The following is a 26123-nucleotide window of genomic DNA, read 5'->3' as shown; positions in this document are numbered from 1 at the left end:
CTTACCTACTCAACCTCTTTTTCTAGTTAGCAAAAAGACCTACACACAACCTTACTCGTCATGATCATGTATTTTACTAAGGGGTTTCTCCTTCTACACACCTTGCTTGTACTCCTTCTTTCCCAGTTTGACACTTTACAAGACACCTTAACCACCAGCAAACCCATCAGAGATGGTGACCTTTTAGTCTCTAAAGGAGAAACCTTTGCGCTTGGTTTCTTTACTCTCGGAGAGTCCACCAACCGGTATGTTGGCATTTGGTTTTATAAAGCTCCAGAAAAACCGTGGCATGGGTTGCAAACAGAGACAATCCTATCACTGATACAGTGATACTTCCGGGGTTCTATCAATTGATCTTCATGGAAACCTAGTACTCTATGGCGAGGATCGAAAGAAATCCATTTGGTCCACAAATATTGTCACAAATTCAAACGACAATATTATTCTTGCTCAGCTCACTGATTCAGGAAATCTCGTCTTGTTTCTTAATGAAACAAGTGAGGTGCTATGGCAAAGCTTTGACTATCCAACTGATTCATTTCTTCAAGGAATGAAACTTGGGTTGGATCGGACGACCGGTCTAAATCGAATTCTAACATCTTGGAAGTCCAAAGATGATCCAGGAATTGGGAATTTCTCCTTTATTCTCAATACCAATAGCTCCTGCCCAGAGTTGTTTTTGTACAAAGGTAACATTTTGTGGTGGCGTTCTGGTCATTGGAATGGTATTGGATGGAGTGGAATACCAACATTGTCAAGTAATGATTCGGTCATGAATTTCAATTTATTTAACAACGAGTATGAGACTTCTACAGTTTGGGGCTTACGTTACCCAGGCGCGTCATTATTCTCAAGATTGGTGGTGAATGGATTTGGATCAATTCATCGCTTTGTGAGTGCAATTTCAGATCAAGAATGGGACATTCTCGGGACAGTGCCATTGGACCGGTGTGACAATTATGGGAAGTGTGGTGCATTTGGTAAGTGTCAAGTTCAAAATGGTACTGAATTTGAGTGCACTTGTCTACCTGGGTTCGAACCAAGATCACCAAGTGAATGGTCTGCGAGAAATGCGACAAGTGGGTGTGTGAAGAAGCATGGGGGGGCATCCATTTGCAAGAGTGTTGCAGAGTTTGTGAAGGTGGAAAATGTGAAGTTTCCGGATAGTTCATTTGCACGAGTCGATGAGAAGCTGAGTTTGAAGGAGTGTGAGCGACGATGCTTGGAGAATTGTTCTTGAACAGCGTATGGAGATACAGGTGTTAAAAAGGAAGTTGGTTGCTTGAGATGGTTTGGTGAATTGATGGACATAAGAGTGTTGGATGGAGGCCAAAATTTGTACGTACGTGTTGATGCATTTGAATTAGGTACTTGGCAATTTACTGAGGCATTTTTTTTAACATACATACACACAACAATTATAACCCTTATTCCTATCCAAAAAAAAAAAACAATTATCACTCCTTTTTTTTTTTTTTTATATGTGATTTCATAATTAATACATGATAAAAATAATATTAGGAGTATGCCTATGTAAAGGTGATATTATTATAACTAGCTTGTAACCTCATGTATATGCATGTAAACGGTTAAAGATATATAATAAGATGTATAATATAATTCCTCTATAGATAATTTAAATATTATTAATAGTTATTTGTATATTTTGTTAACTCTTTAAAAAAATTTGTAAGGATATTATTAGTTATAAAATGTAAATTGTCCATTTTAAAAAAAAAAAATTATTGTGAAGCACTTTTTTTAAAAGATTCATTTATTCTAAACTTTTTGGTTTTTGTACTTCATAACTCACTTGAATGAATATTTATGATGTGGTCCTATATTTGATTCTAAAATTAAGAAATAAAACTCTATAAGAATAAATAATTTAGGACACATGGTGCAAAATTAGAGCTCTAATTTAGAATTCTAATTTGAGTTTTTTTCAACTTCACCTATTATTATTATTATTATTATTATTATTATTATTATTATTATTATTATTATTATTGTGGGACCCAATAATTTGTGGCCCTGGCCCACTTTACATTAGGGTCCAAGGCCCAAGCCGAGGAGAGCATTGCTAAGGACATATGAAAGTCCAAATTACCTTAAGACACAGCCGAGGAGGATTCCGTCTTCGGCATCCCGTAATACCCTAAAGGAAAAGACGAGCTCAGTACAGGAGCAGAGCAAGTGAAAAGCTGCCAATACTGCAATAAAGAACTCTGCGTCTTACAGATCCATGCTCTTTACCATGCTCTTTAGCTTTTACAACTACCCCCAAACACTATAGGTATGGGCCGATGGGACAAGTCTCAACCTCAGAAAGTGGAGCTTACACGTGGACACTGGAAAGAGGGTAAATGCTAGTATAAAAGGGGAAGAGAACCAAGGGGAGGGGAGGTCTCGAGACAAGAAAAAAAAGATCCCAAAGGAGGAGAATAATAAGATCAACAAGCTCCTCGGATAAGGTCTAAAGACCAGAACCACTCAGGTTGCATTGGAAGAAGGTCTTGCTAGACATGCTTGGTTCATCCCCGTGTAAATTGCCATATAAACCATGACCAACCGTAGTCCGATTGTCAAGGCCTAGCCTTTCAAGCCTACGTTCTACAAATTTTATTGTTTGGGCCCTTAACGTGCGAACTCAATATCATTCTGGGGTTACCACAAATTGTGCCCTTACAATTGGCGCCGTCTGTGGAAAGGCTTGTGCATTGGCATAGACGCTGGATCGAACTCCTGTCAACCCAGGGCCTGCGAAAGCCCCTCTATTACATCCGGCGGCCTGATTTTGTTGCCCTAATATAAAGTTCTACTAGGGGCTATACTTCGAAGCACTAGCAACAAGGACAGTTCTAGGGGCTTCCACCATCAGTTCGACGCCCAATGCCTTGGCCGAGGGGCTAATCCTCGGTACTAAAAGAAATATTACAAGTTTTGGACAGAACCAAGGCCTTGTATGGTCCTCGGACTCAAGCCTATGGGGAAACCAACTACTTAAAAGAAAAATTACAAGTTTTGGACAAAACCAAGGCCTTGTATGGTCCTCGGACTCAAGCCTATGGGGAAACCAACTACTTAAAAGAAAAATTACAAGTTTTGGATAGAACCAAGGCCTTGTATGGTCCTCGGACTCAAGCCTATGAGGAAACCAACTACCTAAATGAAAAATAATAGGTTTTGGACAGAACCAAGGCATTGTATGGTCCTCGGACTCAAGCCTATGGGGAAACCAACTACCTAAAAAAAAAAATAATAAATAAATAAATTTATAAGTTCTGAACACAACCCGGGCATTGTAAGATCCCCGGACTCTGTCCCATGGAGAGGTTACCCATTAAAAATTGGGTCAAGTCCTAGATCGAATGGAAGTCCCGGTCTATCCTTGGATCTTCAATTCTAAGGGAACTAATGCGAATAAGTGTTTGGGCCCGGTATGGCCATACCTCAGTCCTCGAATTAGATGCCAAAAAACGATTAAGGCTAGGTGCTATCAAGAACACGGCCAAAGTCCCCTACTACTCGACAACCCTCTCGGATGGTTTATTTTGGGTTACTCATTCTTGGATGACTGCCTCATGCGCACTACAGGGCATTCAGCCGTTATATCGGTTAGTCTCGTATGTTTAAACTACCGTAGGTTGGTATTATTATGCTTGATAGTCTCAATAAGTTCAAAATGATAGCTTTTTGTTACAAGGTTTTATGCCCTAAGTATCGTTAAAGAAAAAAAAAAAAAAACGCGTATGAAATACATCCATTCACAAAGTAATTACTGCAGGAAAGAAAAAATATTTAGAATGAAACAAAATCATCTTTTATTAAGATAAAGAAATAGTACAACGTACAATGAAGGAGCTTAAGTAAGCCTATACCAAAAGCTAACTACATAAGCAAAAAGAAAAGATACAAGGAAGAGAAAAATCCTTCGAAACTCTGCTCTGGTAGAGATTATGTATGACAGGATGGCCCCATAGGTGGAAGAGAAGAAGAAGCAGAGGAAGAAGAAGTAGAAACACCAGGGTGACCCCGGTGATGGGAAAGAAGAAGAAGCGGAGGTAGAAAGAGGCACCAATGAAGGAAGAGAAGAGGAAGCAGGGATAGTTAACCCCCACATCAGCCCTGACTCCTAACATGAAGATGCCATATTAGTAGCGCTCGAGATAGAGCGGATGGTGCTGACGACGAGAAATCCAACTACTGTCGCACCAAAAATCTAACGCGACCAGCATCTGCTTCGGATTTTGACTGAAAGAGGTGGAGGCATCGCCCCCACCTTGTGAAAGTGGAGAACTGTCTTGAGTCTCTGTCTCTCCTGTCCTGATCGCGCCATCTTGAGTCTCGGAAGGACCTAGTTCCTCTGGAGCGGGTGTGGTTCCTTCACCCCCACTCGTGCCTCAAACATGTCACTCTTTAAGGTTTTAGTTACACTGGCAATAAAAATTTTGAGCACAGCTGAGGGATTAGGAGTTTGAAAGGATTGAAGGGTCTGTACATGAAGGGAATGACTTCCTACCCTGCTTCTTATATGGAGAATAAGTTGGCGGCATTTAATCTACGCAGATTTCCAAGAAGTGCTGCAGACGAGACAGTTTCTACTCAACTCCCAACACCGTTTGAAACCATAGGATTTGTGTGGTCTCGTTAAGGGGACATATTAAAAACGCACCTCGGGCATTGAAACGGCCAAGACACGACGTGAGCAAATCTAAAAGGAATGTCTTATAATCCAACGTACCCCCCAGGCAAGTGAAGAGACACTGACATTAATGAAGGGCAAAGCTGGGCAAAGCCATGCTGTAGGCCCGACATCACCAAAACCCTCCTCCCCAACCAAGAGGTCGAGCAGCAGGATTTTGAGGGGCTATTGTAGGGCTCAATAATTTGTGGCCTTGGCCCACTTTACATTAGGGCCCAAGGCCCAAGCCAAGGAGAGCATTGCTAAGGACATATGAAAGTCCAAATTACCTTAAGACACAGCCGAGGAGGATTCTGTCCTCGGTATCCCGAAATACCCTAAAGGAAAAGACGAGCTCAGTACAGGAGCAGGGCAAGTGAAAAGCTGCCAATACTGCAATAAAGAACTCTGCGTCTGACAGATCCATACTCTTCACCATGCTCTTTAGCTTTTATAACTACCCCCAACCACTATAGGTATGGGCCGATGGGATAAGTCTCAACCCTAGAAAGTGGAACTTACACGTGGACACTGGAAAGAGGGTAAATGCTAGTATAAAAAGGGAAGAGAACCAAGGGGAGGGGAGGTCTCGAGACAAGAAAAAAAAGATCCCAAAGGAGGAGAATAATAAGATCAACAAGCTCCTCGGATAAGGTCTAAAGACCAGAACCACTCAAGTTGCATTGGAAGAAGGCCTTGCTAGACATGCCTGGTTCATCCCCGTGTAAATTGCCATATAAACCACGACCAACTGTAGTCTGATGGTCAAGGCCTAGCCTTTCAAGCCTACGTTCTACAAATTTTATTGTTTGGGCCCTTAACATGTGAACCCAATATCATTCTAGAGTCACCACAAATTGTGCCTTTACAATTATTATTACAATTTATCATCTTAATTGTAAAAATAATTTTAAAAAATTGTGCACAAATCTTGTTGCATAAATGGAGAAATATTCTTGTTTCCAGATCATTTCAAGAGGTTCTTTGCCAACAAGAGGTGGCTGGCAATTATGGTAGTGGCCCTAGTTGTTACTTCATTACTAATTTTCCTCACATTGGTTAATAAAGAGGAAAAGGAAAGGTATGCAAATTGGTTAATAAATCGACATGTGTGAATTATAGAGTGATACTACATTTATTATAAATTAGCTTGTAACTCCATGCATATGCATAGATATACTTAAAAGATATACATTAAGATGAATATTATAATAATCTTACATATATAATTTAAATATTATTGATAGTCATTCTTATATATTTTTTAACTTTTTAAAAAAGTCATGTAAGAATGTTATTAGGTAAAAAATCTAAATTGTCAATTTTTAAAGTATTTTTATGTTCATTAATTCTAAATTCTTTGGTTTTTGTATATGTACATGTGTGTGTGTATATATATATATTTATATAATTTTTGTGCTAAATGAATTGTTTTTAGTTATAAAAAAGTCTCATAAATATAAAATCATTCAAACTCTCTCTTACTCTAATTTTATATATAGTGTTAGATATATGATTATATTTTTTATGATTTATTTATATTAGACTTGTCATTTTCTACTCTAAATTAACTCATTTGTCACAAAAATTAAAAAACTTCGATTAGATGGAACATGTGCCATAAAATTAAACTCTAATTGAAATCTAATTTTTACACTGAACTAACTAACTTGGTTCAAAAACTTTAAAATTTTAATTAGATGGGACACGTGGTGCAAAATTAGACTCTAATTGAATTTCAATTTAAAATCTAATTGGAATTTCACTCAGTTTTACTTATTAATATATATATGACTTAGAAACTTGAATTGTTTTTAGTTCTACCAAAAAAAAAAAAAAAAAAAAAAAAAAGAACTCGTAAATATAAAATCATTCAAAAATTATGTTGTTGTTGTTGTTGTTTTTTATTTTTTATTTTTTTATTCTTTTATTTTTATGGTTTACTTATATTGGACTACTTGTTTTTTACACAAAATTAACTCATTTGCTACAAAAATTAAAAAAAAAAATAACTTAGATTAGATGGGACACATGTCACAAAATTAAATTCTAATTGAAATTCAATTTTTACATTGAATTAACTCACTTAGCTCAAAAATTTTAAAACTTAGATTAGATGGAACATGTGGCGCAAAATTAGATTCTAATTGAATTCTAATTTTAAATCTAATTGGATTTTCTCTCAGTTTTACCTATTATTATACATATAGATTAGCAAAGGGCCCATGTGATGCACAAATAATGTTTTAAACTGTCATCTGAAAATGTCACATAGAATGTTCAAAATATGTTGAAGTAATAATACGAAGTAATGTTGCGATAACATAAAGAAGTTTTTGTTGAATTAAAGTAATACGAAATTAAGGGGATAAATATATATTTTTAAATCTCAAAGGGATGAAGAATTTAGACTATAGCATAATTGTCATAAAAATTAGTTGAAGTAACAAGCTCATCATGAAAAGAGAAAATTTAAAATTGAACACAAATGTCCCTTACACTTTTTTACTTAAAGTAAAGAGTAATTAAAGCATAAAAAAATAATGTAGAAATATTGCAGTTTAAATAATGATAAAGCATTTTAATACATTCAATATTATTGAGTTTATTATGTGGCGTAATAAATATTTTTTTTATATTTTATCTGAGATAAAAAGTTACTTTAACATAATTTAAGTGTATGTGTCCTTAATAATAATAATAAAAAAAAGTGTATGTGTTTGTAAAGCTCCCTCTTGGAGAGTCTCCTGAAACTAGGATCCTGAAACTTATCCCCATAGCTCACAAAAACTTATACTTGTGAAGTAACCATCATGCCAATGGTGTTCGGTGGTGGTGTGATAAGTTATTTGTTTGCTTAATTATAGTTTTTGATTTTTTAATTTTTTAAAGTTAGTATTAGATATTTATGATATCATTTTAATTTTTAGTTGACTTATGAAAATATTATAAAATTTTTGTTATGTCATGTTTATGCTATTAGAGTATGTTATTAGTAGATTAACTAGTTAATGTGTTTCGACTTTATGAAGGACAATCTTTCACCAGAGCTGATTTAAATAAGAATGATATAAACTTAAACTTTTTGTTTTTGGGGAGAAGAGTACAAAAAAAGGTGAGGTAAAAGGTTAAATGAAAAATTACTTTAACAAAGTGCCACATGTGACATGACAGATCATGGTCTCCCAAATGAGATTTTTGCATTCTTATATAATTTTTTTAATAAAAAAAAAAAAAAAAAAGCTATATATATATATATATATTGTCACACTATTTTTTAATTTTTATTTAAAAAAAATCAGTTATAATTTTAGCATTTTCCAAACTATAATGAATTAATAAGGGATATATTATTTTTTTTGGAAAACGTTGCTAACTAATATTATATCAGTTTGCTTGTTGAAGCCAATTTGCTAAAACTGCTTGCCCGAATCATGACATTTCACAAATAATGAATAATCTACTAGGAATAAATCTATATTTGGTTTGAAAATTAAAAAAAAAAAGGGTAAGAAAACAAAATTTGGATGGGTATATAGATATCATTAATATTTTTTTGAGAAAGAAATATAGATATTATTAATTGATTAGTAAGGAGGTACTAGATATGGAATTCAGATCTTCTAGATTTCCTAAGATACTTTACTAATAGATTTCCTTAAATCCTAACCACTCTTTAATGATTTAATGGTCTAAATTTTGCCTTATCAGCATTCCACTAACAATATTCTTAAAATAATAAAATAATGTTGCAAAAAAAAAAAATTAAAATTATTGTTAGTAGAATGCTAACATGGCAGAATTTAGATCATTAAATCATTAAAGAATGGTTAAGATTTAAGAAAATCTATTTGGTAGAGTACCCTAAGAAATCTAGAGGATTTAAATCCCTAGATATGTAGTATCATTATATGTATGTAGAAATCATTAATTGGATGAGAGAGTTTTTAACTTTTTTTTTTTTAAGAGAAGTTTTTTAACTTAATTAACACCTGCTGATATTTCCAATAAAGAAATTGAAGGATTAACTTAGGGTCTAATCTTCAACTATAATTTGTGCTTCCATTACAACTAAGAAGACAAGAAATTCATCTTCTTCTTCTTCTTCTTCTTCTTCTTCTTCTTCTTTTTTCTTTTTTTTTTTTAATCTCGAAATCACTGTCATGGTTGAATAACCATTAAGCTCTATTAGGAAAAAGGTTTGCTTTACCTCTAGTAATTTTTAAAAGGAATCTCCTTTTATTTTAATGAGAGACCACCACATCACCTACTAACTAAATAAAAAGTAGAGATTAAAACCCACTACCACTTGCCATTATATATTTAAAATAAAAGGGCATGTCCTTAAAAAAGTATTTGAGTTTGTTAGTTTTTAGACCCCTTAAAACAATTGATTTAACCTAGGTAATTAGCCAAGTTGTTACTTAGTCCAATTTAACAAATCTAGGTTATCTCAATAATAAATATCATATCATGCAAAGCAGCGGAAAGATAAATAATACAAGATATGATCACTCAGGAAACCAAATCGGTAAAAACCTAGGGAGGATTTAACCTAACTATCCTCAAGGTAAAAAGCAAATCCACTAGAAAGAATCGAAATTCATACAATAAGACTTACAAGCCCCCACGCTTGACTTTTTATTGCTACCCACCAGTAGAACTTACTGACACGACCACATGCAAACTCCGAATCCACGAACTCCTTCTTTCTTTGGCCTTTGCAAAACACAAACACCCCCGTTCGTGACTTTGAGATCTCACTCAAATTTTTAGCAACACAAACTCTCCTGTTTGTGACTTCAAGACCACCCTTGAAGGTTTAGATCATCAGCACCTTTGATGACTAGAGAAGGCAGCAACTTCTACAACACTGGATCTTAAGATTCTTCAAGGAATAGCACCGGTAGAGACATAAGAGAGTTTTTTAGGAACAAAACCCTAAATACAAAAGAGGCACACTATTTTCTCTCTGAAAAGCCTTATAAAAACGTGCTTAGGGTTTCCTTTATATATTGGAAGAAGTAGATTAGAAAGCCTAATCCTAAATGGGCTTGAATTGCTATTTGGGCTTAATTAAAATTCTGCAGATACGACTTTCGATCGATCGAACCAGATAGATTATGAAATCTTCTTCCTGCAGCTTGTATGTTCTTGAATCTTGACTTGAATCACATTGAGCATTGTCTAATAAAACCTATAGACTCTAAGATCTATATCTAGACAAGTTTGTGTTCACGATTTGCCAATTATTCTAAACATTTAGAACATAACAAACTCCCCCTTTGGCAATTCGTGACAAAACTTTCATACAAAATGAAATGCTCAAATACAAGAACAACCCAATACAATAGAATGCCCAATTACATCACAAATCCCAATCTAAGACTCCTAACCTAGAAGCTGCAAGAAGAGGTAGAAGGTCTTGATCAAAATGCACCTGTCTTTCCTGAAACACTCAACAAACACATCACCACATGTGTGGAAAGAAAGACATATAAACAATAATATGAAACAGAATATAAAAAACAAAAGTAAATTCTAACTCTCCCCCTAAGTTAGATACTTCAAAAAGTTTTTATATTCTCTCCCTAAACAAAACAAACAAGTCATCTATATCTCCCCCTTTTTGTCACGTATTGACAAAGACTGCCTAATCAGAAGGTAGACAGAAAACATACGTAACAGAGTAAGAGAAAATAGAGACAACTCTCCTTATGAGGAGCAACAACTCCCCCTAGGAACTACAAAGGTTAAAAAAAATTTCTCCCCCTATAAAAATAGGAAAAATAAAACAAGTTTCGGGAAAAACAGTTTCGAGGAAAAATAAAGGGGTTGGGGATAAATAAAAAGACACAAACCAAGTTTTAAAAAAATTAAGTTAAGGATACACATGAAGAAAAAATATTCTCTCTTTCAATAAATGCAAACATGGCACTATGTGACCCATAAACAATTGCATGAGTAGAGAAAATATTTGCAGATTAATTATCCATCATAACTCTTAAGAAAATAATTTTCTACAATTCACACATAAAAATAGCATATACTATAAAGTACATAACTCAAAAATTAATCAATCAATTTTTAAATCAAGTTGAGTACCCAATTTAGCAAAGTGTATGCATGTTATGTGTGAAAACAATGAGAGATATGACTTACAAAACTGCAAGATGGATACAAAAACAATGCAATGCATGTGAATCCTAAACATAAATGATGCATGGAAAAATCAAAATTTTGAAAAAAAACAAAGCAATTTAATGCAGAAACTCCTCAAAGCACAATATTTTTCATGAATGAAATGCATGAGTATGAGATTAAAAGTTTTTCAAAAAAAACACTTGAATTCAACCCAGATCTTCCAAAAACAAGATTTTTTAATCAATTTGTCTCCAAAACTCAAATATTAAAGTCATTTTGCATCAAAATCAAGGAACTTTAATCTTGGATGGCCATAACAAAATCACACACAATATAATGTACCAAGTTTAGCAAAGAGTAACTTGTGTAGTGTGTGCAACTAGGAAAAGCTTGAAAAACATGTGAGGTGATATGTAAATAGAAATCAATCACAATTTCTACAAAATTCATCACATAGAATTTGAAAGAGACTATCACCTAAAAAGTTACATCATATAACTCCCACATTTCCTAGATCATGAGCTTGCAATCATGTAAATTTCTTGAATTATGCCTCATAATATATACACCAATTTTATTTGAGTAGAAACTTATTAAAATAGCCGGGATAATGTACACACCAATTTTATTTGATTGATTTAACATTAAGTCCAATAATGTACACACCAATTTTAACATTTAAACCGAGGCTACACCTTATGTTCTTTTTGTGCATGTGCTACATTTTCTCGAGTACAAAATCTTACGATATGCACTAAGGTGTTCATGATTGGCTAGTGAACAGTGGTGAGATGGTTATTTATGCCTTTCTCTAAAGGTTCAAGTCCGACAGTCAAAGACATGTGACTTCAAGATCAAGACAAAGTGATCAAAAACTATAAACATCTCCCACACAACATGCACTACAAAGCTCAAATTAGTAAAGTGCAGTAAGTAAGCTCATCAAGACTAAACAAGGTACAAAAACTTGTTATGTAAAGATAATATGGCCAATCCTTGATTATAAATCTAAGATGTGAAATACAAAACACAATAATCTTTTTGGTTTAAAAAACAATTTTTGACCAAAAACAAAAAACACACATTATGCTAAATGAACAATGCAAATGCAATGCATGACTGTACTTAACTAAGTTATAGAGGGTACACTAACAAGAAATATCAATTTCTTAATTAACTCTTGAGTACATGTACAAACTAGTACATACTCACATAAAATTAAAAATAGCTTAGCACTTATATAACACATACTATCCAAGTTTCTCCACAATGTCAAGTATGTTCTAAATCAAGAGAGAGATATCATAACTCATGTAATCCTCAAGAAAAATAAAACTAGACACAAAATAAAATATTTTTGTCTTTTTTTTTGAAATTTTTCAATGTTTTTGGATTTTTTTTTAATAAAAAAAACAACCTAAAAAACAAAACAACAAAAACAAAACATGTCCACAAACAATTGAAAGAATTAAATCAGGGACAAGTCAGCAACACTCACCTTAGAGAATTTTTTCTCACCCATATAACATGAATCTTTGACTTTCTAGGTGAAAATCTATAAGAAGCAGAGTGTATTTGAGGAATTACACCAATATTCTAAGACTGACTAAAATCCTGCAAATTCCTTTCACAAGCCAACAAGCTCAAATTTTTCAAAAGAATATGAAACAATTTATATGGACTTATGGCAGGAGAAATATCATCACAAATCCTAGATTGAAACACAGAATGCTTAAATTTCAGTTTATGACAATTAGGACGAATATGACCATGGACACCACAAAAGTGGCAAACATGAACAAATTTAGGAACATTAATATTCCTGGTGGGGTTTCCGGTCACAGGCTTTGGTTCTTACCTCAACAAAGAACAATTTGGTCTAATATGACCAATAACACCACAAAGGTGACAAGTAGGCACAAAAACAGATTTATTATGCTCTCTAACAGTAGGTTTAGACTTAGGTTTAGAAAATTCAGCGTCAATATCAGAACTTTTACCTTTGTCTAACCTAGCAAAATAAGCATTTTCTTTATTATTCCTCTTAAAAGGAGGGATATAAACTTTCTCAGTTTTAAGCTTAAGAGAAACAGAAACACTTCTGTTATCAACAGTAGACTTGGTATTAGTCAAATTTTCAATTTTAGTTTTAGATTCATCTAACTCTTGTTCCAAGCTTTTCATCTTCTCATCTTGAGAGGAAATTTGATTTCTCAAAAATTCATTCTTTTTATTATATTCATCTAATCTAACAATCAATTCCTATTTTTCAAGATTAACCAATTTTGACTTTTCCTTGAATTTCTTAGCAATTTTCATAGATTTCAATAATTCCTTACGAAGAGTTTCATAGGCATCAATAAAATCAACAGAAGCATGAGTAGAAACATGATCAGAAAGACACTTCAAATTATCCATGACAACAGGGGTAAAGGATCAGCTCTTAGATCAAAAGATCTAAAACAAAAGAGCAACCCGCTCTGATACCACTTGTTAGTTTTTAGACCCCTTAAAACAATTGATTTAACCTAGGTAATTAGCCAAGTTGTTACTTAGTCCAATTTAACAAATCTAAGTTATCACAATAATAAAGATCATATCATGCAAAACAGCGGAAAGATAAATAACACAAGATATGATCACCCAGGAAACCAAATTGGTAAAAACCTGGGGAGGATTTAACCTAGCTATCCTCAAGGTAAAAAGCAAATCCACTAGAAAGAATTGAACTTCATACAATAAGACTTACAAGCCCCCACGCTCGACTTCTTATTGCTACCCACCAGTAGAACTTACTGACACGACTACGTGCAAGCTCCGAATCCACGGACTCCTTCTTTTTTTGGCCTTTGCAAAACACAAACACCCTCGTTCGTGACTTTGAGATCCCACTCAAAGGTTTAGCAACACAAACTCTCCTATTTGTGACTCCAAGACCACCCTTGAAAGTTTAGATCATTTGTACCTTTGATGACTAGAGAAGGCAGCAACTTCTACAACACCGGATCTTAAGATTCTTCAAGGAATAGCTCCGATAGAAGACATAAGAGAGCTTTTTAGGAACAAAACCCTAAATACAAAAGAGACACACTCTTTTCTCTCTGAAAAGTCTTATAAAAACGTGCTTAGGGTTCCCTTTATATACTGGGAGAAGTAGATTAGCAACCCTAATCCTAAATGGGCTTGAATTACTGTTTGGGCTTAATTAAAATTCTGTAGATACGACTTTCGATCGATCGAGCCTGTCTTTCGATCGATCGAACCAGACAGATTATGAAATCTTCTTCCTGCAGCTTGTATGTTCTTGATTTGAATCACATTGAGCATTGTCTAATAAAACCTATAGACTCTAAGATCTATATCTAGACAAGTTTGTGTTCACGATTTGCCAATTGTTCTAAACATTTAGAACCTAACAGAATTAAGCCAAATCCTCGTGAAAATTACATCTACCTCCTCTAAGGATTTACAACATAACACTTCCCAAATGTTTCAAGATATAACACTCCCCCTTGAGATTTGGTTAAAAGCAACAAATAAATCCTTTTTTTTTTTTTTAAGAATACGTTTGGTAATTGTTTTTTCTCCTTATTTTTTGTTTTCAAAAACAATTTTCTATTTTTGAGACTAAAAAACTTGTTTAGTAATCCAAAATGAATTGAAAACAAAAATTGTTCTCAAAATTCAATTTGTGAAGAAAACTAAAAACATGTAAATGTCTGTTTTCAGTTTCTAATTTTCAAAAGTCAATGAAAACATGCATTTGATTTAATAAATCTGTCTCATTTAATGAGTTAACATTAGAGTTTAAATCCTAATAAGAACATATTTTAGTATTTTCTATTTTCTTTCAAAAAACTTTTTTTTTTTAATTTCAACTAATCAAACATGTTTTTTATTTGAAAAATACAAGAAAATTGTTTTTTTAATATTCCCAAAAACAAAATTTTGAAAATAGAAAGCAAAAATTGTTACTAAACATAACCTAAGTATTTTAACACACACATACGCACACACAAGAAAAGGGGAGAAGGTCATAAAAAAATTGATAATGATGTATATCTAAAAGGGCCTAAATGCAACAAATAAATCAAAGCTCTCTAACACTATGACTTTTCTAACATAATACTTCATTTTTAATATATATATATATTCATTTCCACGCTATGGACAAAATTATACTCTCTCATTAATGTTTGTGGACCCGTGACACTCCTCCCTTGATATTTGTATAAATGAGCGAGAATCCATATATATATATATATATATATATATATATATTTATTTATTTTATTAGAAAAGTCATACATAACTTTTTCTATCACATTTTTAAAAAATTTCAAGGAGGGGATTGTTGTTGAGTCTATGTTTTTATTGGCTAATTCAACTTCAATGTTTTATGCATTTTCCCATTTTTTTAAATGTATTTTCCCATTTTTTTTTATGTATTTTTTTGGGGCTAAATTGTATTTGGGGTGTAATGTACTTGAACCTAGTCAACTTTGGTCAAAGTTGCATTTAGGGCTGTTCACAAGTCAGTCCGAGTCGGGTTTGTGCCTAACCCGAAACCGATCCGATCACTTTGGGTTTCCCATACTTGGACTTGCTGCCGACTAGTAAAAGGAGTTCACTTAGGTTTTTGGATTTTCCTCAAGTACCAATTAGATTCAAGTTGTGAATTCTGCTAGATTGTGTCGAAAGCTGCCAGATTTAAAAGAGATTAGGCCAAATCTCAATGAGATCTCAATAGATCGGACAGAAAACACCAGCAAACCACTATTATCGGTAGAGAACAATGACTTTCCGATGTGTAGAAGGTTGAAAATCAGTTTCTCATGCTCAAACCTGCCATTCTCGGGTTTTGGGGGCGGAGACCTGTCGTTGACCGTCATTGGTGTTGGTTGGACAGTTCTTGGGACAAGTTGGGTTAGGTCACAAGTTTGTTTGGACACCCCTAGTTGCATTCTACGACTTGCTCAGCCGGTGAGTGACACGTGGCAGCTAAAGTTAGGAGCTTTGTTAAAATGCTCATCACGACCTTCTCGTGACCAAGCTGTGAACAAGATGCATACATAGCCTATTGATTTGTTCTATCCTATTTTTCTTGCTTTATCATATAACCCAAGGGACACACATTCTACATGCCAAGGATGTGGGAAAAAAATTAGAAATCATCCTTGAAAGTTGAAAGCAGCTTGTTCATCATCCCATCTATTTTTTTATTTTATTTTTTTTCAGTCGAGATAGAGTGAACCTAAGCCTTAAACCAGGAATTCCTGTATATTCTCTTTTCTCCTCTCGAAAATGGCCTACACTTAAAAGAAATTTGTAACCTTCATCTCCTTCACCAAATATAAAGTGTTGTGAGTTACATGAGGGTATGGAAACCATTGGAGCTTGAAATCCTAATCCTATAAGTTTGATGGCTTAACAATGGATCTCTAGGAAGCTAGAAAAAGAAATAGCTTGGTGATTCCAGTTGTTAGCTGAAACTTGGAGGGCCCAAGTATTTTCATCGGGTGCTCTAGTTTCCTCTTTGAAAACATGTCTCAGTCGTTTCGTGTATTTGCCATCTCTTATTGCGCATATTTCATATTGCTTCCTTTTTATTTGTCCTAGCTTGTTGTATGCATATAATATGAAATTTGCTAATCACATAAATTTGGTCTAAATTTTAGTTTAGGATTAATTGAGTAGTAAGCCGTAAAAATGGATTATGGGGTCTAAATACTACTAGTTAATTGCATCTAGTATCTTTCAAATGTCATTGATACAAATGTCTAGGGGAAGTGCCATTTCAATAAATTACTAGGTCGGTTATTGTAATTTAGCCAAAGTTATACATAATTGCTTCTTTTTCTTAAATATTTTTTTTATATATTATTTTTTTAATGAAATGAAAGATATTTTATTGATATAAGCATACAAGTATTACAAAGGTGCAAAAGAAACAACATAGTCTATAGGTATACTGAAAGCTTACTAGTAGAATTATTAGAGCTAATTAAGACCCCAAAATTTTAAATTATGGTCTGATTAGTAAAAAAAATGTTAAGTATAAGAGATAAGCAAACTAATCAACTGAAGCTATCATCAAGTGCTTGGATAAACATAATCTACAAACAATTAAAAGCACAAGGAGTAAGGGAAAGAGAGCGCAAACATGAGATAACATGCGATGTGTTATTAAATAGAAAAATAGGAGACCTAGGTGGAAAAACCTCTCAGCTACCCGACAAGCCAAAATAATTCACTAGAAAATCAATTAGAGTACATGAATACACAAAGACCCTCCAAGCCTAAGTTACCCAAAGTACTTGAGCGCTTCGAGCTCTAGCTTCACTAAGTCTTGTCTTCACTAGTTTTTTGGATCCTACAATTGCACCAACCAAGAATTGGTATAAACCGAATACTTCCCAAATACACCAAAACAAATCTCTACACTCAGAATGTGTGTAGATTGTGTTTGGGCTAAGTTCCTTTCGTAGGATATGGAAATTGGGAGGGAAAAGAGTGAAGAAAACTAAGAGAAATGTATAGATGATTGATGGATGACAATCTTTAACTCTCAAATAGATTTTTAGGATTTTCTCTCTAAAATTCTTCTTACAATTTCGTGGGTAATAAGAGTATATATAGTGTGGGTGAAGAAGGGAAACATATACACCAAAATCTAGCTAGTAGTCCATTTCATGAGTCTTCGTGGGTTAGCTAAGTCGCCAGCAAGTCGCAAGACAACCTAACACAACAGAGGTTTGAACTTCATGCATGTACTCCCTACGTAACCTTTTGCGAGTTGAAGTAGTCGCGAGCTAGTCATAAGCAAGCTGCGAAATTCCCTTGAGCAGTTCTTCACCAAAATGTAGAGTAAACCCATTACAATTAATACCACATAAATACAGGTGAATGATTGAAAGAATTACAATCAAATTGACATGGAATTAAAGTCAACAAAACTAACATGAAAAATCAAAACTTAACACATACAAAGAACAGAAAGCCAACAAAACAAAACTTTCTACAAACTATGCAACCCTCATTTAGCTTCCGATATTCCTGTAGCAATTTCACAGCCTCGTCAAAAATGGAAACTAGATGGACTTGGATATGCTCAAAATGAAACTTGTCATGATTACAAGTTTAACCATCATTTGTAACGGTTCTTGCATGAGAACAGCAAAGAGAGGACAACCCACATTGTCTAATGATGTTACTACAAGTTCAACAAAGAAAGACTCAATAGCTTGTTGAAGGTAGATGAAAACCAGATTTATTATTTTTCAACATTAGCACAATACTTTCTGCCACGAACAACTTCTCTCTTGCTAAATTTGGGATACCTTATGGCCATATTCAGGGATCAAAACACCTTCAAGTTGTCAATTATCAAGCCACATGAACTACTTTTCACCCTTCAATCAGAACTTGCACTAACATATAGGATGTTGACCAAAATGGGCATTTGCCCATTTCGCCAAAACTTTCCAACAAAATGCCCATATTCTGAAACTATCTAGCAAAATGCTCCTGTTTTAAACTCGATTTTCTAAAAATCGAGTTTCAATGAAAAACTTGATTTTTAGAAAATCGAGTTATGTGAAATCAAACATAAAAAAAATAAAAAAAAATAAAAATTAAAAAAAAACAAAAAAAAAAACATGGAACTTGAGTTCCATGTAAAATTTCTCACATTACTCGATTTTCATCAAATCGAGTTTTTCATTGAAACTCAATTTTCTAAAAATTGAGTTTCAAAACAGGGGCATTTTGTTAGATAGTTTTAGAACATGGACATTTTGCTACATCTTTTGGGCAAAAGGGACAAATGCCCATTTTGGCCATAGGATGATTGTCCAATCCCATCATTAGGCTTGAGGAACTTTCATTACCTAAAACCACTTACTTCTTGGGACAGAGTAATACTTGTTAAGGCTCAATAAAAGCAACCCAGTGGGATATCCTATCAATGATATAGAAAATTACAAACTTCAATTCTTCCTCTTATTTTCCTCTAATTTTATTTTTGAGCAATGCTAGGGACACAAAAAATTTCACAAATTTTGCCACAACTTATCATGTGGCGCGTTATGAGTAGTGGAGGTGTGGACCCACCATTTGACCTCTACCATTCATAACTTGCCATGTGACAAATTGTGACAATAATTGTTAGATTTTTTGTGTCCTTAGCATTTTCAATAATTATGCTTATGTGAATTATAATTTTTCTCCTATTATTGATGCAATTGAATGTTTGTATAAATGTTTCCCATTCATAGGAACATAATAGAATCCAGAATATTTCTTTTTTTTTTTTTTTTTTTTTTTTTTTTTTTTTTTTTTTTTTTTTTGAGAAACAAACAAACACACACAGGGGAGAGGGAAATAAGTTCTAACACAAGGCACACCATAACTCTACTCAAAAGCCATGATAACTTTTAAGGGAGGGTAGGGCAAGTTATACTACACATAACACACTCTCTTAAACAATGTGAGACAATTACCCTTTTTTTTTTAGAAACAAACACACACACACACACAGGGGGAGAGGAAAATGGGTTCTAACACAAAGACACACCATAACTCCACTCAGAATATTTCCAAAAGTTTAAACTCACGAGAATCTTTAGATTCTCAAGAATCAAAATTCTTGCCAACCAAACAGTACCTATTAGTGTGTTTCCTCAGTTTCGTTAAATGGGGCTTTTGCGTGGGAATTCATAATTGGAAAAATATGGTAACTTCATTTGTTACTTGTTTTATGACAGCGAAGAGGCAAAGCACTGACTCTAGTTTACCAAACTTCGAAGACTCTCCAAATTTGATGGATCTAAAAGCAATTCAAAATTTCCAGTATATGATTTGAAGACCATTATTGCAACCACAAATAACTTCTCTGCTGCTAACGAGCTTGGCAAAGGTGGTTTTGGCTCAGTTTATAAGGTAGTCTCTTAGAAACAGTCTTGAAAATTGATCAATCTTATTTCAAGTTTGTTAATGCATCATAAATTCCATCCAAAATGTTTAAAGGGATTCATTGATCATGAATTCGTTAGGTGAAATTGGGCTTGCCCAAATAATTCACTAAGTTGAATTTCTCTCAATAATTGTGCACTATGACAACATGAAATTTGGGCTTTAATTTCAGGGTTTGCTACAAGATAAAATGGAAATAGCGGTAAAAAGACTATCAAAACACATAGTACGAATAGAACAGTTCAAAAATGAAGTTGCACTAATTGCTAAACTCCAACATAGGAACCTCATGAGAATCTTAGGTTGTTGCATTCAAGGGGAAGAGATGATGTTAATCTATGAGTACTTGCCTAATAAAAGTTTAGACTCTTTTATTTTTGGTATGTTCTCTTTTCACATAAAATTCGCTCATCATCACTAGAAAGTGGTCTTCCAATTACAAGCATATTATGAGATTATATATACACACACACACACTCAATCTAATCTAAATGTCTTCATTCAGACGAAACAAAAAGGTCATGTTTAGATTGGGGAAAGCGATTTGAGATTATTTGTGGAATTGCTTGAGGTATCTTATATCTTCACCAAGACTCAAGATTAAGGATTATCCATAGAGATTTAAAGGCCAGCAATATTCTACTCGACAATACTCTAAATCCAAAAATATCAGATTTTGGTATGGCTAGAATTGTTGGAGGTGACCAAGTTGAAGTAAATACAAATCACGTTGTTGGAACATAGTAAGTGTGCTAGAAAACAATGATATATTTATATTTTCTATCCAATTTCTTGACTATCATTTTCATATTCAAAGAAGATTACAAATTGCAGGTCTTTCTAAGAAAAATTTCAAGAATATCTTTATAATTCCTTTTTGACACGAGGCTAGTTAAGCCTGCAATTATAGCATAATGATGCAGCGGAATGAATTATGAAACAATAGTCAAACTACGACTTTTCTCTGATCAATGGGTTGTCAAGCCATGATCAAGACGAAGAGAAAGAGACAAAAGAGTGCTATAGCAACTCTCGACGAAAATCTAAAGATTTTCTAGAGGTATATAATACAAAAAGTATAATTAAAGGTATAATACAAAAGATTCAATTTTTTCCAAGATCCCTATACACCCTTTTATAATAAAAGTCCACCTATTGTAAACATGGAGCGCAATAATGATAATAATGATAAAAATAAACATGGAAAGGAAATCAACCTAATCCTAGTAAAGAATTCAAATTCAAATAAGATTCCAAAGTCAACTAAAATGCTGATAAGAGAAATAAGCGAAAGGAAATCAATTAAGGGTCTATTTATGATTCACTGATTTTGCTGAAACTGAAAACTTTTTTACTGAAAGTACTGTAAATAAAGGTAAAAGTTAACTGAAATAGTATAGTGAGACCCATAAATAGTACCAAAAAGTGCAATGGGACCTATGAATAGTAGCAAAAATAGGTTGGCAAAAATAATCTTTGCCAAACGGACTCTAAGGAGGTGATTTGCTGCTATCCAAATTTTTTATTTTCTGACTTCCACTAAAGATAGACATTGTCATTTTAATTTTCACTGGACTACAATTTGCTGCAAATTAGGAGAATTACTATAGAATGTACTAAAATTGAAGAAAAATACCATGTTCACAACGAGAAATTATTAGGAAGCTATTATTTATGTAAATGTGACGTCACCTAGTAAGTTTTATTTTTTATTCCTTATGCTAATTAGGAAGCTCACTCACACATTTGCATAGATGGCATTGTCTCATTAGCTGGGAGGACCACGTTAGTAGTCTTCCTGATAGATCTAATAATTTCTCGTTTACAATATTTTCACAACAAATCAACACTAATAGCTCCTCTGCTAAATATGTACTTGACTGACAGATTAGCCTTAATGACATTATCTTTTAGATACGTTGGCTTGCTAATTTTTCTCTTTAACTTTTACTACTGATTGCCATTATCTCCTTGATTCTTGCTAACTTCCAAATTTCCCGAATTGCTATTGCAAAATATCCTCATGAGATGTCTTCATGTCATTTTTCATCTGCGTTACTTATAATATTATATGCTTTGTTAGTGCCCAAAGGGCCATCTTTGATCCCTTTTTTTTTGTTTAATAATGTGCAAGGCTCAATGGTTTCCTTTTTATTGTTTTACAACAGTGGTTATATGTCACCAGAGTATGCAATGCAAGAAATATTTTCAATAAAATCAGATGTATACAGCTTCAGAGTGTTGCTACTAGAGATAATTGTTGGCAAAAAGAATGGTACTTATTACCATGATGGTCCCTCCCCATATTTGAATGAACATGTAAGTACAAGTACATGTGCAAACAATGACTACAAAATTAGGCATATCTTATTTAGCCTAATATGATAAATATGTTGTTTGTAGGTTTGGGACCTATGGAGAGAAGGAAAAGTCATGGAAATTGTGGATGCATCACTAGGTGAGACATATTTTGCTAATGAAGTTTTGAGATGCATTCAAATTGGGCTTTTGTGCATACAAGAACATGCAAGAGATCGGCCAACCATGTTAACAGTGGTTTTCATGTTGGGTAATGACACACCTCTTCCTTCTCCAAAAAAACCAGCATTTATTTTGACAAGTACTAACAATAATAGAGACATGTTAACTTCTGTAAATGAAATATCAATTTCTGAAATTGATGGTTGCTAAAACCCCAAACTATATGGAGCAATGCACTAATTTTTTGCAATTAACGTAGGATTGACTTCCTCTAATATTTCTCTATTCTATTATTTTTTTGTGTGTATGAATATAATACCTATAATGTGAAATTATTGCCAACAAAAAAAAAATATATAGAAAAAAGAAGAAGCTAATTTATATTACTACACAAAATAGTATAGTCTAGAACTTGTGATGAAATGATGAAATCACTACCATTTTTTTTAGTTACTTAATTTGGTATCAAGTACTTTTTGAAAATTAATACACCAACAATTATACGTGTATGTTTTGTGTGGATAGCTTCATTGGTTTTCAAAACAAGATGTCCAAATTTCCTATATTTTTGTTCTAATTTATTTGCTAACGTTGTTTAGGTGTTTTTTTAATCACACATTAGCCGGTTCCCGAAAAAATGAATAAAAAAGAAGTTACATATATAGTAGCCATAAGAGAGCATTTCAAAAGGCTTTGCAGTTTGTAATTGCACAATCCAAAAAAGATGGTTATTCCATTATGATTATAATAAAACCAATAAATTAAAATTAAAATTAACCTGCAGTATAATACAGTTATTAGCAGGGTAAAGTGTGAGAGAAATATGTGGGCCTAAGTACAACATAATTGTTTGGGTTTACACTTTATTTTGATTTGAGGTGGAGTGTAAGCCTCAGTCCAAGGATTAATGATGGGTGGATATCTTTATTTAAGGTTATCATAATGGAACCGGACCGGCCGGTTGGACCAGGTTACCCATGAACTGGTCACAAATCCAGATTTTTATATGTGAAAATCGGGCATTTAGATATTTTGAGTGAACCTCTTGAACTGGGGTTCAACCCAGAAAACCGGTCAAACCGTGGGCTGATTCAACTAGTCAAAGAGTTGACTTTGTTTTTAAAAAATAGAGAAAAGGGAGCCGTGGGAGTTAGGACTTGAGACCTATGCCTTATTTAAGAATCATGACCAATGCACCACACGTGCTGCTTGTGAACAACTATGAAGTGTATTATATTTATTATAGATTTATGTCAGTTTTAATTTTTTAGCTTATTCTATCACATCTCTCTCCATTTATTAAATATTAATAAATTTATTTCCTTTGATTAATTCAATTTTGATTAAAGAATAATGCATTTGCATGTGAATTTACTAAAATAATCAAAAGTAATTTTTTTTATTTAATCAAAATAATTAGACTTGTAGGATTATTATGAAATATTTTTTTTAATGCTTATTTATGTTGTACTATTTTATATTAACCTTATAATATCAATAAATTTTGTAAGGACACATTTTGGATCCTAGGCCCAAAAATGCAAAGGATCTAAGCTCAAAGAGCCCAATACAATAAATTTGTAGAGAGTGAGTTCGAAAACTAGGTTCTAATGAGTTGGGTAGCAATTACAGTGGATCCAAATGACCATAAAGTAAAAATAGACTAGTTTTATCTAATGAAAATCATCATTGGCACAATCCAAGGAGATTAGTTCTTATATATATCTCTTGAAGTTGGCTACAAGTATTGTTTTTATTGCTACAATAATTCTCTGATCCCTTTTCTCAGGGCCTTCTTCCTATTTTATACTATTCTCCCTCTTTCATTTCTACCCTCCATGTGTAGAGTAGATTGTTGGTGTTGATCCTTGTCCCATCAGCACCTTCTTAAAGTCTTTGGGGAGTAGTTGTAAAGTTGAAAATTACTATTCAAATATCACTTCCTTATTAATGCAGCCAGAAAGTTAGTTATAGAGCATTCAATGTAGTGGTAGCAGCTTTATCTTAGATATTATATGGCTTCCCTCTGTCCTATGCTTCTAGGGTATTCATCCTTATCAATAGAATCTCTTGGAACGTTACCCTAGATGGCAGACCACACCGTCGATCCTTGGCTTTGCTTAGCCGAGGAGACATTCATCCTCAAATTACTCTCTTTGATCATCATGGCTTGATCCCCTCTTTTATTTATGAACACCGACCTCCATAATAACGTTTACTTGTCCTCGGACTACTAGGCATCCTCTAATTGAGTCTTCGGCTCAATATATACTATTGGGCCCATCAACCCTATAATAGCCCCTTGAAATTCTCCTCTTTGGCTCCTTGGAAAGAATGAAGGATTTCAATGTAATTACAATGACCCCGTACCTTATCACACATCATCTCTGTCCACGTAGGTATCTTTTTAACTGCCCAATGCACACTCCCGATGCTTCGGCATCCAAGACGTGCCGTCATTAAATTTTTGCAACTCCATGTTCCCTACATTATACAATGCAATGTAGATCCAATAGCTGAGGATTTTGTTGGAACTCGGGTGGTAATTTTCCCTCTTTTTACTCTCTATTTGATATAAATATTACTCAAACACTTCATTCATCTCAGTTTAGCACTCACACACTGAACTTGCGCACTTATTCAATCTACTCATGCCCTCACAAATTCCAAGAGCTTGTCTGAGGAGACTTTTCTTCTTTGCGTAAGTCTTTACAAACCTTTTCATTTATTTTTCCATCTACTTTTCTTTTCTCCACGTCTATTCCTCCTCGGCCTTCTTAGTTTTTCCTTTACTATCTTAGTACCTCCAACCCTTCTCTAAATATGGGTAGATTTGCTCACCTGGTAGACTCAAAGGAGAATATAGAGAGCTTTAGAGCTCAGTATAGGATTCCGCCAGGAGTGTCAATTAGGTATTGTAAGGAAGGGGAATGGCACGAGAAAAGGCAAGAAGGAGAAGTGGTAATCCCAATGATTGCCTTTATAGAGAGAGGGATGAGAATCTCCATAGACACCGTCACTAAGGATTACCTTAGGGCTTACAGATTAGCTCCCACTCAATGTGCCCCAAACATGTTTAGGATTTTAGGTAGCGTCGATGCCCTTAAAGAGAAAATAGGCTTAGGTCTTACCCGTCACAATGTTAATTGGATTTACAAACTCCACCACCTAAAGAGGTAGGGGTATTACCTAAAATCTAGGTATCCTAAGATTAGGCTCATCCAATGCCTCCCTAATTCCAACAAAGGCTGAAACAAGGACTTTTTGATCATTTCAGGGGAGTGGCACGATGGCCCCCCCTACCCGACAAGAAAGGGGACACCAGATGGGGCTTTAGGTCTAGGTTAATTATTTCAAAATCACCCTCTTCCCCTTTTCTTTTGTTTGTGTTTGTATATGAGTTTTCCTTTGATTCACGTTGTTTTTTGTTGACGATGTTTTTTGTTTTTCCTAATGGTTTTGCAGATAAGAACGTTGATGTTCTAAACTTCAATCTTGTTAACCAGCTGAGCTTAAACAAGATACTGAAGGCCGAGGTGTTTGTCCATAGTGACGGTTAGCTAAGAGCAGCACACCTAATCCTCGGCTACACTCCCATCTCTAAAAGCTTCCAAGCGCCGAAGTGTGTAATCAAAGCAAAAGATCCACGCCTGCACCGAATAAGTGTAGCTGTCCTTGATTTCCTCACCGACCCTATTCCAGAAGGTATACCTAAAGTAACCCCGCCACTTTGGTATACAACCGGAGAGGCCACCTTTTCCCATCTTGCTATCAAGGAAAAGGAAGAAGAAGAGAGAAAAGAAAATGAAGAAAAAGAGGAAGAAGTAGTTGAAGTGTTTAA

The 26123-nt window shown here is 34.0% G+C and overlaps 1 pseudogene; it reads left to right on the top strand.

Moving 5' to 3' along the window:
- Positions 1 to 66: 66 nt before the first annotated feature.
- On the top strand, positions 67 to 25842 carry LOC115991209 (annotated as a pseudogene).
- Positions 25843 to 26123: the final 281 nt, after the last annotated feature.

Source organism: Quercus lobata, chromosome 5 (genome assembly GCF_001633185.2).
Source record: "Quercus lobata isolate SW786 chromosome 5, ValleyOak3.0 Primary Assembly, whole genome shotgun sequence".
Taxonomy (NCBI): domain Eukaryota; kingdom Viridiplantae; phylum Streptophyta; class Magnoliopsida; order Fagales; family Fagaceae; genus Quercus; species Quercus lobata.
Note: the sequence above shows the minus strand (reverse complement) of the source record. Positions and strands in the feature narration are given on the sequence as shown.